Raw genomic sequence first — 15,299 nt, 5'->3', positions numbered from 1 at the left:
TGCTTGTATTCTTTGGGGGTTGTAAAAGGGAGAGTGGATAGAGGGGAACCTGTAGATGTAACGTATTTAGATTTCCAAAAGGCATTTAACAAGATGCCGCATAACCAGCTGGTGCATAAAGTAAAAGCCCGTGGAATTGGAGGAAGTTTGTTAGCATTGATTGAAAATTGGTTGTCACATAGAAAACAGAAAGCACGAAACAAGAGTTGAGGGCCGGCGTAGATCAGCCATGATTGCATTGAATGGCAGGGCAGGCTTGAAGAGCCTAATGGCCTAATCCTAATTCTATTCCATGTTTTCTTGTGTGTATGTAGTCGTGAAAGTGACCATTCCAATTTCTCATCAACGAGATCTTGATTTGGAGGGGTAACTTAAATCCAGAAAACCAGTAACATAAAATAATGATAAAAAGGTAATTGTGGACAAAATGATGGAAAATGGATAGGAACTAGGAGCACAGCCTAAATTTCTAACTGTCAATGTGAGAGAATTTGCTAAAGGTGAATTTAAAAGTATATGTGACAATATTAATATCATTGGAGTGAACATAGCAGAGAGAAGACCCTTTAGTAATTGGGTTTGTGAAAGAAATCAAACAATAGTTGATGAGATGCTTCACAAAATCTTAGCTGACCAACCACGCTGAAAACTGGCATCTGTCCTGGGGTGGGCAGTCCATGTAAATAATTCACTCCACTGATTGAGGACTACGGTCACTACCAACTAGTTAATGGAAGAAAATACCATCAGTGATGTAGAATCATTTCATCTGCTCCCCTCCCCTCCCCAGCCCCCCAGCCTCCAATCCCCTGCCCTGGCCTTGGAAGACATTACAATTAGTTAATTGTCCTCTGAGCACTTGGATGCCCTGCATGCAGAGAGAAAGGTATTTATCAATGTTGAGGTTTTGGAGACAATTCAGCAAGACTTTTCACATCGCATAAGGCCATCAGAAATTAACATTAATTCAGGGAATGTGATATTTTACAAAAGAGAAGGGCAGAAGGAGTGAAAAGGATTGGGTATGGTTATTGGCTGCGATTGACTACATGGCAATCAAACTATTTAGGGTACATTCCTCGAGGGTAATTGACCCTGATTTAGCATTTACAGATTTGAAACTGGTAATCAAAAGTGAAGAGGCACCATGAACTTCACATACACATATGTTGGACATTTGTGAGGAGCAGATTATGGCAGATAAATAGCTGACTGAATATGGACACGTACAGCACAGGATAAAGCTATTTATCCCAAAGGACAAATAGCCAATTACTGAACTTTCATCGCGAGGGGGATTGAATATAAAAGTAGGGAGGTCTTGCTGCGGCTGTATAGGGCATTGGTGAGGCCGCAGCTGGAGTACTGTGTGCAGTTTTGGGCGCCGTACTTACGCAGGATATTTTAGCCTTGGAGGGAGTGCAGAGGAGGTTTACTAGGCTGATTCCGGAGTTGAGGGGGTTGAGCTATGAGGAGAGGCTGAATAGATTAGGCTTGTACTCGTTAGAGTTTAGAAGAATGAGGGGAGATCTCATTGAGACGTATAAGATGATGAATGGGATGGATAGGATAGAGGTGGAGAGACTCTTCCCGCTCAGAAAGGATAGTAGGACTAGGGGGCATAGCCTCAAGATAAAGGGGGGGCGGTTTAGAACAGAGTTGAGGAGGAACTTCTTCACTCAAAGGGTGGTGAATCTCTGGAATTCTCTGCCCGTTGAAGTGGTGGAGGCTGCCTCGCTAAATATTTTTAAGACGGGGGTTGATGGGTTTTTGATGAGAGAGGGGATTAAGGGTTATGGGGAGAGGGCGGGAATGTGGAACTGAGCCACGACAGATCAGCCATGATCTTATTGAATGGCGGGGCAGGCTCGAAGGGCTAGTTGGCCTACTCCTGCTCCTATTTCTTATGTTCTTATGTTCATTGTGCTGCCCTACAGGTAGAAGTGGAAGTCCTTATGATTCAAGAGTTTTTGTGACTAATAATAGATAGGTTGTTCAAGGAAACCAAGTGAAGAGTTAAAAAATTAGAAAGAATTTCATGTATATGCTGAAATACCAAACTGGAGACAAACAGCCAAATCACACAGATGTATATGCACAGAAAAGATACTTTCTGATGCCACATATAAGGCAAAGCCAGAATAGTGGCTCAGGGATTTTGGACAGAGGCTTGAGGTGGGGTCTTCTGGCCGCGCTCACCTCAAAACCAGAAAATCCTGCCCATTACAATTCCCGTGGCAGGCAGAATGGGAAATTTGCCCCTTGACAAACAAAATATCAGGCTGGACTTCCCTACTGCGAGAAAAGTGAGCAAAGATTTTCTTATCTCTTTTAGCAACACATTTCTGGGAAAGTAAATCAACTGATACAAAAGCTGCATTTTTGCACGGTGAGAAATTTCAAAGAGTTGAAACCAACTGAAGAAACTGGCAATGTACAAAGGAAACAGTGGAAATTAAACAAGTGTGTTTAAGGGTTGATTCTCCCCAAAAAGTTCTCAGTTCAGAGTTCGCGTGAAAACTGGTGTAACTCCCGCCGATTTTTTTCGTGTGATTTTCAGGATGAATCTCCGACACTCTACGCATCTCAGAGTGCCTCAGTGGGATTCACTCTGAAAATCAAGGTGCTTGGCCTATTCCCACTGGAGAGGCCAGCACCATACCGCTGAGCGGGCCACTGCTTATATGCCAATCTGTTAGCATCGAGATTGGCACATGTGTATTGGCCCCACATTGTTTACACCCTGATCTCCCCACCCAACGATCGCTGGCCTCCCAGACCTCTTCAGGCAAGCCCTGATGTCCCACCACCCACCCCCCCCGACAGCACTGATCTCCCGATCCCACCTCCCCAGCAGACCCGAAGCCCCACTCTGACATCCCCAAACCCTCATTCCACCCAAATGGCCAATCCTGATCACCATATTCCCTTCCTCTCCCTGCGATCTTCTGGCAGAGTGACAGCAGACCTCTCACCCCTACCAATTGGTATAGCCCCATATAGCCCCACCCCCAATAGGTCACACTCCTCCTCTGCCCCCCCACCCTCTTGCCATTGCCCGATGGCCAGTGAATAGTTCCAGGGAGCCCCTGGCCATGGGGCCAGGCTGGCACTGTCCAGGGGGCACCATCCTTACCCCTGACATCCTGGGGCGGGGGGGGCCTCAATGGCCTCTGTTCCCTCCAGCGGGATGAGTGAGGAGCAGTTATAAACCCTGCTGGAATGAACCACTCCTCACATGAGTGGCACTAGTGGACCAAGAGACTTCAGTCCAGGCCTGCTAATGAAATACAAATAGGAATTTAAATATTTGAATCAACTCCAGTCTGATTTCTGGCATGGAGCTGATGACTCCAAAACAGCTTTGCCATGGAGATGTGCAGAGACCCGGGTGCCTGGGAAGCTTCACTGAAGGGGAGGGGGGAAGTCATCACTGGGGGAAACATGGCTAGAAATCAGGGTGGTCTAGGATGGAGGGTGGTCGAGGCTGCCCTGGGAATAGCCATGGGGGTATTTGGAGGGCAGCACTGGGGGAGTCCTGGACTGACCAGCAAATGGGAGGCTGACAGTTCTGGACCACTGTGCATGTGTAGAGGCCCAGTGGTTTCAGCCTCCTGGGTGGGAATAGGCCCCACTCCCAAATTCTAACTATATTCATGCTCATGGCCTTTGCATTGCACAGAGTGTGGGAGATTCTAGTGAAAAAAAGACAGTGTGAATTACTCCAGTTTTCCTGCAAATTTGACACTTAGAATTTTTTTGGGAGAAATCTGAACTGGGTGAGAGAGTGAAGCTATGAGGCTGTGCAAAGTAAACAAATTATCTGAAAAGAGAATATCAGTGTTTTGGTTTCCGCTTTACCAACTGGCTTGCATTTTATTAACAGTTTAATCATTTCCAGCTAATGTCTTTGCTTCCACTTGTACATATATTGGCTGTATGAATGCAGGATAGTTTTACACAATCAGAGGATCCTTCACCGGTATGTGATCATTTTCTGATGTTAGAGTTGCTTCCAAATTCAATATCACTACTTGCGCTGTGTTTTCTTACTTTCCACTGTTTCAGCCCCTTTTAAGAAAGACAGTGTTGGATAATACTTCAGTGCTCCTTGAACTTACTCTGAGACTTCAGCCCTGATAGAAAGCTGTATTTTTGTATGAAAAACATTTAAATATGCAAAAAGAACTAAATACTGTACCTCTAGAGAAATAGTACTATTGCACAAGACAGAATGGATTTGGGATTTTGCAAATTTACTAATTGAAAGGTACTATACCATCCAACTATTTGGAGAGAATTCTGTGCATGAACTGTCAATGTCTGAGCAGATACATTCTTTGACAATTTCCTTGTTAAGCCAAATGACATACAATGAGCATTGGGTCAAGGATTTAAATAGATACAGCCCAACAGTTGAGTGTGGGGAATTATAAAGAGCATGGGTTGTTATTATGTTGTCCTCTTTTAAGGCCAAACCAAATAAACAAACTCAAATTAAATTAGGACAAAGTAAAAAGGGTAGCTCCCCAAAAGGAAGGGGAATAGCCCGAACAAAAACAAAGTACAAAGGAAACTTAAAAACGTCAAATTAAAATGTGATTATTAGGGTCAATAATGCACCCCAGCCCCTGCTGTGCCCAATGGGCATGGAAAGCATTTATTGTGTTGTTTGAAGCATAAACTTGCCAAAGGTAAATGACGAGCTTTGGTATCATTCTTCCACCATAAACTATTAATGTGAGCTGCCTATGCCAGTTTGGTTCTCAACTTGCAGCCTGACTGATAAGTGAAAATTTTACGCACCATTTTATTGATTGCTGCATGATTCCTTTCACAAGGGCATTGCTGAAAGGACTTTCAGCTGTGGTATTTATGACCATGATGGTTAGGGTATCACACATGTCTCTGAAACTGCCATTATCAAATTCGCCTCATTTATCAATCAGAGTCTTTGTTAGTGTTACAAGAACAGTCCCAATCCATTTCTCCATGAATTACTCTGTTTTTATTATGTGTTATTGTAGAAATACCAAATAAGGTTGCCAAGGTATAAAAAATGTATTTCAGTCTTTATCTAAACTTTAGTCCCAGAGCAATAAAGTCAGTTGCCAATGGAAGGCTTACGAAAGGATGCAGGAGTATCTTTTTGCACTTCTTACAGATTTCACACTTCTCAATAAGCTCTTCTTTTAGCTTCATCAACCACTGAATTTTTCAGCAAGGTTTATCTCTTTGACAAGTAGAGTAAGCAATTGTTAAATAATCTGGAAGACAATTTGTTTTTGCTCTCTGATTCTTATTGCCTGATACTATTAATCCTTGTCCAACAATCAGATGAAAAATATCAGGTTTTGCAAAGGGGATACAATAACATCCTGATTGGTAAACTGAAAATCCACTTTCCAAAAATAATTGCCTTATTGTGCTCTGTGGCAAGTTTCATTTGTGCCTTTTGCGTAGGAGGTTTTCTGAACTGCATAGGTATCTTACTGGGAATGCATTCATATTTATTTAATGGCTTACTCCTACTATTTTATGTGGGTTTAAAACTCTTTTTAGTGACAAAAGAGTGTTATCATTGACAAACTTAAAGCAAATAGCACTTTTATATTCTTTAACCTTGCATCGATCCTCATGACTTAGTAAAACAGGATAATATTTCAGCCAATCTGTCCTACATACTGTTGAAGTGCAAGCAGTATCTAGTTCTGCACAGTGTCAAAGAGTCCATGATTAAAGTATTAAAGGATTAGAACTTCCTGTGGCCATTATAACTTGTCCAGGAAATTTATCATTTTCATCATCTTCCTCAGAATTCTCTTTGGCATGTATTATTTAAAGACCCTACCTCTTCACTTTGGGTATTCACTTCAGAATGATATATTGAATCACACATGAAACATCTATAATCCATTTCTTGAGAATTCCTTGGATTCATTCATCCATTTGCGCTGTTCCAATTTTATTTTCTGCTGTAATAGCTAGATTTGCTAAAAATGCTTTCATTCTCATTCACATGTCTTTAATCCTTCTGTTTTATTGATGCCTAAATGCAATATCTGGATTATTTTGAAATCTGGAAATTTTTGAGTCTTCTCTTGACCACCTGCTATTTCCAAATCAGTTTCTGCTAATGCAATTTGATATGAACTTGGTGGATTTTCTCCAGCCCATTCCTGCTTCCCAGTGTTGCGTGGTAACTTTCTCTGCAAGAAGAAATGGAGTATTTTAATGTATAACCTGGTGAAAAGTTGAGAAGAAGTTGGGGTAAAACTGTATTGCTTGTGTGTGGAAGTGAGGGATAAGTGGAGAATCACTGTGGGGCTAGTAGCAGGTTTCGAGCGTGCAGGCTGCAATCATGTTACCATTTCTGGTCTGAATAGTAGACTTTTCAAACTTTGCAGCCATGTTCTGGGTTCAAGGTTAAAGGAAGCTGCATGTGATTAAAGTTTCCACTTTTATTTTTAGTACCAAAATCCTAGTGATCATGTACTCTCTGTTTCTACCACTGCAGTTCAAATATGCTGCACAACTTGTCTGGGCATCTTTCTGCCGTTGAAAGCAAAGAGCACCTCCTTCCTTCTGCCTACCTCCTACACTAACGGTTCCAGAGCACTGTGCAAAAATAGGGAGCCTTTTCCTCCAACAGCTTGCCTGCCATTTCCACATTCAACTGTAATTCAGTTTAATGCAACCAAAGCCCCTGAGTAAGTGCTTGCTGCTTTTAAATACTGCCGCTGACACCCAATTTCTCAATTCCTCAATTCTGAAGCTGTCAGTGAACAGCAAGGATAGGTCTGGCAGCTTACCAACATTCGTCAAATGAGATCCAAGCATCTATTTCCCTTACGTTTCTCCCTCACCTGATCGGGTATGTGATATGACCACACCACACCAATGTACTCTTGTTTCTGGCACCAGTTCACTTTCTTTCCCATTGTCTGCCGAATGTTTTCTACTGACAAAGTCTGTCCGTCTTTGTATGCCAGATTGGGAACTGTATCATTTTGACATTGTGCTAGCAGATTTGGGCAGGCTCAGGGAACAGGGAAATTGATCTGTAGGAAACACGGTTGGTGAATTTTCTTCCCTGCAATTTACATGTGCTTTAAATGTCAGCAATTTTATATGCTTGGAATCAATCATGAAATTTCATGCCATATAGAAAAGCACGGCCAGTTTCAGGGATTAACTTGAGGCCTTTAAAATCACCTTTCTAGTCTGTTGTGGGTCAGTGTTTGGCACTGTCACTACTAAGGCTGAAGATTGTGGTTCAAGGCCCACTCCAAAGACTGGGGTACAAAATCTAGGCTGAGTGGGTGCTGCACTGTTGGAATGGCCAGCTTTCAGAGGAGACATTAAACTGAGGTCCTATCTGACTTCTCAGATGGATGTAACAGAACACATGGCACTATTTTGTAATAAAAGCAGGGGCGTTTACTATGGTGTGTGTCCTTATATACTTATTTGTCACCCTGCATCATTATATCAGTATCTGTCTACTATCTCATTGCTATTATACAATCTTATTGTGTGCAAATTGACTGCTGAATTTCCCACTTTACCACATGACAAAACCAAAAGTCCTTCATTGGCTGTAAAGTGCTCTTGAATGCCTTCAGCTCATTAAGGTTCCAGATAAATGCAAAATCTTTCTTTCTTCAGCGTAATTTCATGTTAAATTGGAAGACTCCCTTGGTGAAATCGTAAAATCAATTGACAAAAGATTTCCTGTTATCTCCTTTTACAAATCAGGGCTTTTATTTCCCTTTGTTTTTGGACGGGTTGCGAACATCACTCACAAGACCAGTATTGTTCAACCCTAATTATGCTTTGGAAGGTGGTGGTGAATTGCTTGTTTGAATTGTTGCAACCTATGTTTGAGAAATTACGGATACAATATTGTTCAATGGGTAATTCCAGGATTTTGACCCAGTGACAATGAAAGGACAGTGATATATGACAAGTCAAGATGGTGTGTGGTTTAGAGGCAAACTTGGAGGTTGTGGTTTTCCAATGCACCTACTTCTTTTGTCCTTCCATATGTAGAGATTTATAATGTTTTGTCAAAGAAGCCTGGGAAGTTGCTGCAGTGCATCTTGTAGATAGTACATACTGCTGCCATGATACACCAGTGATGGAAGGAGTGAATGGTTAAGTTCTGATGAAGGCTGATCAATATGAAATCTTAACTCTGGTTCTCTCACTACTTGGCATGGTGCTGAATCTGCTAAGTATTTTAGCATTCTTCCTTTATTATTTCAAATTTCCAGTACTTTGTTTTGTTTTAATGTTTAAGGTGATAGATGGGGTGCTGATCAAGCCAACTGTTTTGTCGTGCATGGTGTGGAGCTTTTTGATTGTTTTTATGGCTGCATTTATCCAGTCAAGTTGAGAACATTCAGTCACACTCCTGAATTGTGCCTTCTAGGTGGTGAGATGGCTTTAGGGAGTCAGTAGGTGAGCAATATTCTGCAGAATACCCAGCCTCTGGCTTGCTCTTGTATCCATGGTATTTTTGTGGCCATCCCAGTTAAATTTCTCGTCAATACTAACTGCCTGCCCAGGGTATTGATGGTGAGGGATTTGGTTATAGTAATGCCATTGAATATCAATGATAGGTAATGACATTCTCTTTTACTGAAGATGATCTTGCCTGGCTTTTGTTTGACATAAATGTTACTTGCCACTTATCAGCCTAAGTCTGAATGTTTTTCAGATGTTTCTGCATACGGGCACTATCTCATCACCTGAGGAGTTGAGAATAGAATTGAATACTGGACAATCATCAGTGAACATCCCTATCTCTAATCTTATGATGGAGAGAAGTATTGTAGGGTGTTTGGTACAGTTCAGTAGGTCTGAAAAAGTCTTTGTAGTCATATATAGTTAACTAGAAGTCTTTATTGGTTCTTTGAACTATTTACAAATACACAGTAGAGGGTACAAGCTGGGAGCTGTCTCCATACTTGCTGGTGCACACAGCTCTGTCCAACATTGAACTGACCCTAAGTGTGGCTCTTGTGCTCTCTTATTTCATTGTGAGTGGCACTGTACTCGGTCCTATATTAACCCTATGTGTGCCAGATTCATAATGACAGCTCTCCCAATCTTTATTAAATGAATTGTAAGTGATCATAGTACACCTTACGTAATACGTTATCATTATCAGAAATTTACTTAATTATTACTACAATATCACTGCTCCATCTCTTCCCCTTCAAGTCTTTGATTTTAAAGTTCCAGACAGTCTGGAGACTTTATAACCCTTCTATATCTTGTTCACACTACTGTTGGAGGATTGGTAGGCTCATTCAAAGCTTTTTCTTTCTGCAAGTTTGGAGGTTGTTCTTGTATGTGGATATGTTTTTATCTCTTGCTTCCATTCTTTCTTGTTTAACCACACTCGGTCAATTGTTGGTTATTGTGCTTACTGGTGGCTGCTACCCTAATTTGTTTCTTGTGGGGTGGAATAATATTGTGTTTGTATCCTTGTCATTTTATTTGCTTCTTTTGTCATTGCGTGGGTCATGATGATATATATATAGAAGTTCATGCTTCAGCAATGGAACCTCCACCTTCACTTTTCATTCAACTTCTTCTTTAACTTATCATGTTTTTCCCCGGCTATGTATTAGTTTTTCAAACAGCCTTTCTTGCTCTGCCTGCAGCAGGGCTTTGTCCTTGTTATTCACTGCTAGCTACCTGCTCTGCATTGCTGCCTGCTGTTGCAGGTCTCCAAAACAACCTACCTTTAGGTGTTCTGGAAAGTTCCCTCCTCTCGGGTACCCTCATGTGGTTTACTTGAGAATCATCTTTTTCCCTTTCATCACTTTACAGGGTGTTTCTATGTCTTTTTTTAAGCTCTTTGCACTCCGCAAGTTGAAAATTAAAGTACCCATCAGAAGCTTTTAATATTTCGTCAATACTGCTTGAGGATTCACCAATGCCTTGCATTAAGATTACTCCTTTGCCAAGTTCAGCAAATCGGTATAAAACGACACTAATCTGGACTTTGCAGGACCTGATGTACTCAAGAAAGTTTAGAAATTCTCTTCTCAAGAACACCAAATTTCCCATTAAATTTGGCACTTGGGTAAGTCCAAATTCTTCAGGATGAGTGGAACTCTGGTCCATGGTGAAAAATTTACAAGTGTAGAATCTGCTTCAAGAGCTTTTTGAATTTCAAGATTTCACTTGGAGACAAATGGATTGCATGCTCTTGCCAATTTTCACAGACTCTGCTACAATGGTGAGCGTACTCAGCTTAAAAATATTTTCACCAATGGCTGCAAGAATCGACTGTCTGCAGAGTTTTCTTGCTCAAGTCACAAACTTGTTGAACCTCAGCTTTTGCTTTCTCTCAGCTGAGTTTAATGGTCACAATTATTTAATAATTATCTTTTTCCATTTCTGAGCAAGCTTGGACACCATACCGATAAGGAGGTCAGATTTCAGTGGCAGGTTTTTTCAAACTGCACTCTGAATTATTTGAATATTTCTCAGGACTTGCTGCAGCCTGGAGTTCTAAATGATTTAGTTCACCTTGCTGACTCTGCACTCTGGAATTTGAAGCTGGATTTCCAAAGGAGCCGCAATGGAGTCTTCCGCTGCAGTAAAGAAGTTTTAATCTCTGCCTTCAATTTCCAAGCCTTGTTTGGAGCTTTTCCTGATCTTCCTTCTGTGCCCATGCTTCTTATTTTCAGATTGGACTTCTTTGCTGAATCTTTTCTCAGACTGCCAGCATTTTAATTTTTTGCTGCATTTTCTATGAGGTTTTGGCTTTTACCACAAGCTGCCACCAGGTTATAGGGTGTTGATTACAATTCAGTAGGTCTGAAGAAGTCTTCCTAATGTGATATTAACTTACTGGCATCCATTATCAGCTCAGTACGAAGAGGAGAAGAGGCAGGTCTCTCACAATTAGTAATCTGCTTTATTATCATCGTTCGGCAGTGCACATATAAATCATACGTCTGGTTAGAATATAAGCATACAGTATTAAAACCAAGCAGTCTAAATGCACTCCATGGCAATTCCCAAGTAATTGCAGAATATGAGAGCTACTACCTAATCAGGAGAGCTAACGCTGGCCAAGTGTTCATCCTCCCTCTCATTGTGGTATCCATGTCCTCAATGCAGTGTCTTCTCCTTCTGTGCTGTTAATCTCTGGAGTTTCACTGCTGCTTGTTCAGGAATATTTGTTCTTATCCTGTTGCTTATCTTTTCTGAGATAAACTGCCTCTTTGTTGGTTTAATCTTATTCGCTTATTTCGTATCTTTCCCTCATTGGCCCCAGCCTTACAACATTTCCTTCGTATTTTTTACAGAACAAAGTAAGTTTAGCTAGTTCAAACCAGTTTCAGCTTATTGCAGTTCAAGTAAACTTTAGCTGCCTCTGGCCACCACTAGTCACACGTAGGTTAACTGTAAGTCTTTGTTGACTCATAGCATTATTTGCAAATATACATTTAAAGGGTTCAGGCTAGGAGCTGTTTCCATATTTGCTGGTGTACACAGATCTACATAGAAACATAGAAAAACTACATCACAATACAGGCTCTCCAGCCGACAAAATTGAGCCGAGCATGTCCCTACCTTAGAGATTACTAGGCTTACCTGTAACCCTCTATTTTACTAAGTTCCATGTACTTATCTAAAAGCCTCTTAAAAGACCCTATCGAATCTGCCTCCACCACCATTGCCAGCAGCCTATTTCACACACCCACCACTCTCTGAGTGAAAAACTTAACCCTGACATCTCCTCTGTACCTATGCCCCAGCACCCTAAACCTGTGTCCTCTTGTGGCAACCATTTCAGCCCTGGGAAAAAGCCTCTGACTATCCACTCGATCAATACCTCTCAACATCTTACACACCTCTGTCAGGATGTCCCTCATCCTTCGTCTCTCCAAGGAGAAAAGGCCGAGCTCCCTCAACCTATCCTCAAAACGCATGCTCCCCAATCCAGGTAACATCCTTGTAAATCTCCTCTGCACCCTTTCTGTGGCTTCTACATTCTTCCTGTAATGAGGCGACCAGAACTGAACACAGTACTCCAAGCGGGGTCTGCCCATGGTCCCATATAGCTGCAACATTATCTCTCAACTGCTAAACTCATTCCCTTGATTGATTAAGGTCAGTATACCATATGCCGCCTTAACCACAGCTTCAACCTGTGCAGCTGCTTTGAGCATCCTATGAACTCGGACCCCAAGATCCTTCTGATCTCCCACACTGCCAAGAGTCCTACCATTAATATAATATTCTGCCATCCTATTTGACCTGCCAAAATGAACCACTTCACACTTATCTGTGTTGAACTCCATCTGCCACTTCTCTGCCCAGTCTTGCATCCTATCAATTTCTTGCTGCATCTTCTGACATCCCTCCACACTATCCACAACACCTCCTCCATTTGTGTCATTAGCAAAATTACCAATCCATCTCTCCACTTCCTCATCCAGGTCATTTATAAAATCATAAAGAGTAAGGGTCCCAGAACAGATCCCTGGGGCACTCCACTAGTGACCGACCTCCATGCAGAATATGACCCATCCATAACCATTCTTTGCCTTCTGTGGGCAAGCCAGTTCTGGATCCACAAAGCAAAGTCCCCTTGGATCCCATTCCCACTTCACTTTCTCAATAAGCCTTGCATGGGGCACCTTATCAAATGTCTTGCTGAAGTCCATACATACTACATCTACTGTTCTTCCTTCATCAATGTGTTCAGTCACATCGTCAAAACATTCAATCAGGCTTGTAAGGCATGATTTGCCTTTGACAAAGCCATGCTGGCTATTCTTATTCGTATTATATCTCTCCAAATGCTCATAAATCCTGCTTCTCAGGATCTTCTCCATCAACTTACTAACCACTGAGGTTAGACTCACTGGTCTATAATTTCCAGGGCTGTCTCTACTCCCTTTCTTGAATATAGGAACAACGTCCGCAATCCTCCAATCCTCCGGAACCTCTCCCCGTCTCCATTGATGATGCAAGGATTATCGCCAGAGGCTCAGCAATCTCCTCCCTTGCCTCCCACAGTAGCCTGGGGTACATCCCATCTGGTTCTGGTGACTTATTTAACTTGATGCTTTTCAAAAGCTCCAACACATCCTCTTACTTAATATCTACATGCTCAAGCTTTTCAGTCTGCTACAAGTCTGCACTACAACACCAAGATCCTTTACCATGGTGAATACTGAAGTAAAGTATTCATTAAGTACCTCTGCTATTTCTTCCGGTTTCATATAAACTTTCCCACCGTCACACCTGATAGATCCTATTCTTTCACGTCTTATCCTTTTGCTCTTCACATACTTGTAGAATGTGTTGGGGTTTTCCTTAATCTTGCCTGCCAAGGCTCTCCTAATTTCCTTCTTGAGATCCTTCCTATTAGCCGTATACTCTTCTAGATTTCTAACATTACCTAGCTCTCTGAACCTTTTGTAAGCTTTTCTTTTCTTCTTGACTAGATTTATTACAGCCTTTGTACGGTTCCTGTAACCTACCATAACTTTCCTGTCTCATTGGAACGTTGCTATGCAGAACTCCAGACAAATATTCCCTGAAAATTTGCCACATTTCTTCGTACATTTCTCTGAGATAACCTCTTTCCAATATAAGCCTCCAGTTTCCTGCCTGATAGCCTCATAATTCCCCTTACACCAATTAAACACTTCCCTAACTTGTCTGATCCTATCTCTCTCCAATGGTATTGCAAAGAAGATATAAGTATGATCACTATCTGCAAAATGTTCTCTTATTGAGAGATCTGATACCTGACCAGGTTCATTTCTCAATGCCAAATCAAGTACAGCCTCTCCTGTTGTAGGCTTATCCACATACTGTGTCAAGAAACCCTCCTGAACACATCAAACAAACTCCTCCCCATCTAAACCTCTTACCCTAGGGAGATTCCAATCAATATTTGGGAAATTAAAATCTCCCATCATGACAACTGTTATTATTACATCTTTCCAGGATCTGCTTCCCAATCTGCTCCTCAACATCCCTGTTACTATTGGGTGGCCTATAAAAGTAAACTTTTACCCAGTAAAGTTATTGACCCCTTCCTGTTCCTAACCTCCAATTGACCCCTTCCTGTTCCTAACCTCCACCCACAGAGACTCCGCAGACAATCCCTCCATGGCGTCCATCTTTTCTGCAGCCGTGACACTTTCTCTGATCAACAGTGCCACACCACCACTGCTTTTGCCTCCCTCCCTGTCCCTTCTGAAACATCTGAAACCCAGCACTTGAAGTAACTAGTCTTATCCCTGAGTCATCCAAGTCTCTGTAATGGCCACCACATCACATTTCCAAGTGATGATCCATGCTCTAAGCTCATCCACTTTGTTCACAACACTCCTTGGGTTAAAATAGACACATCTCAAACCTTCGGTCTGAGCGCTCCCCTTCTCTATCATCTGCCTATCCTCCCTCTCACACTGTCAACAAGCTTTCTGTATTTGTGAGCTAACTTCCTCTCTTCCAGTCACTTTGATTCCCACCCCCCAACCTTTCTAGTTTAAACTCTCCCCACCAGGATATTGGTTCCCCTGGAATTCAAGTGCAACCCGTCATACCTGCCCCAAAACAGGTCCCAATGATCCAGAATCCTGAATCCCTGCCCCCTGCTCCAATCCCTCAGCCACGCACTTATCCTCCACCTCATTCCATTCCTACTCTCACGGTCTTGTGGCACAGGCAGCAATCCCGAGATTACTACCTTTGCATTCTTTTTTTCAACTCCCTTCCTAACTCCCTATATTTTCCTTTCAGGACCTCTTCCCTTTTCCTACCTATGTCAGATCTGTCTGACACTGGATGCAGGTCGGGTACAGTCTTATATTGCTGTGCGGGTGCTACTGTACTCGGTCCTACATTCATTCATGGGACATGGGTGTCACTGGCTGGCCAGTATTCATTACCCAACCAGTTTTGTTTCTTTGTTGAGGCTTTGTAGCAATTGATACAACTGAATGGTTTGTTAGCTCTGTCTGAAGTCTGTCCCTGTTGTGAGTCAACAACATTGCTGTAGCTCTGGAGTCATATGTAGGCCAAACCAGGTAAGGATGGCAAATTTCCTTATCTAAAGGACATTAGTGAACCAGATGGGATTTTCCAACAATCAATAGACTTTTAATCCCAGATTTAAAAAAAAATTGAATTCAATTTCTACCATCTACTGTGGTAGAATTCAAATCCCGGTCCCTAGGACATTAGCTGAGATTCTGGATTAATAGTCTAGCGATAATACCAGCTAGACCTATATGTGCTAGATCATT

This window comes from Carcharhinus amblyrhynchos, chromosome 11 (assembly GCF_965287045.1).
Source record: "Carcharhinus amblyrhynchos chromosome 11, sCarAmb.v2.hapA, whole genome shotgun sequence".
NCBI classification, from domain to species: domain Eukaryota; kingdom Metazoa; phylum Chordata; class Chondrichthyes; order Carcharhiniformes; family Carcharhinidae; genus Carcharhinus; species Carcharhinus amblyrhynchos.
This window is presented reverse-complemented; position numbering follows the sequence as displayed.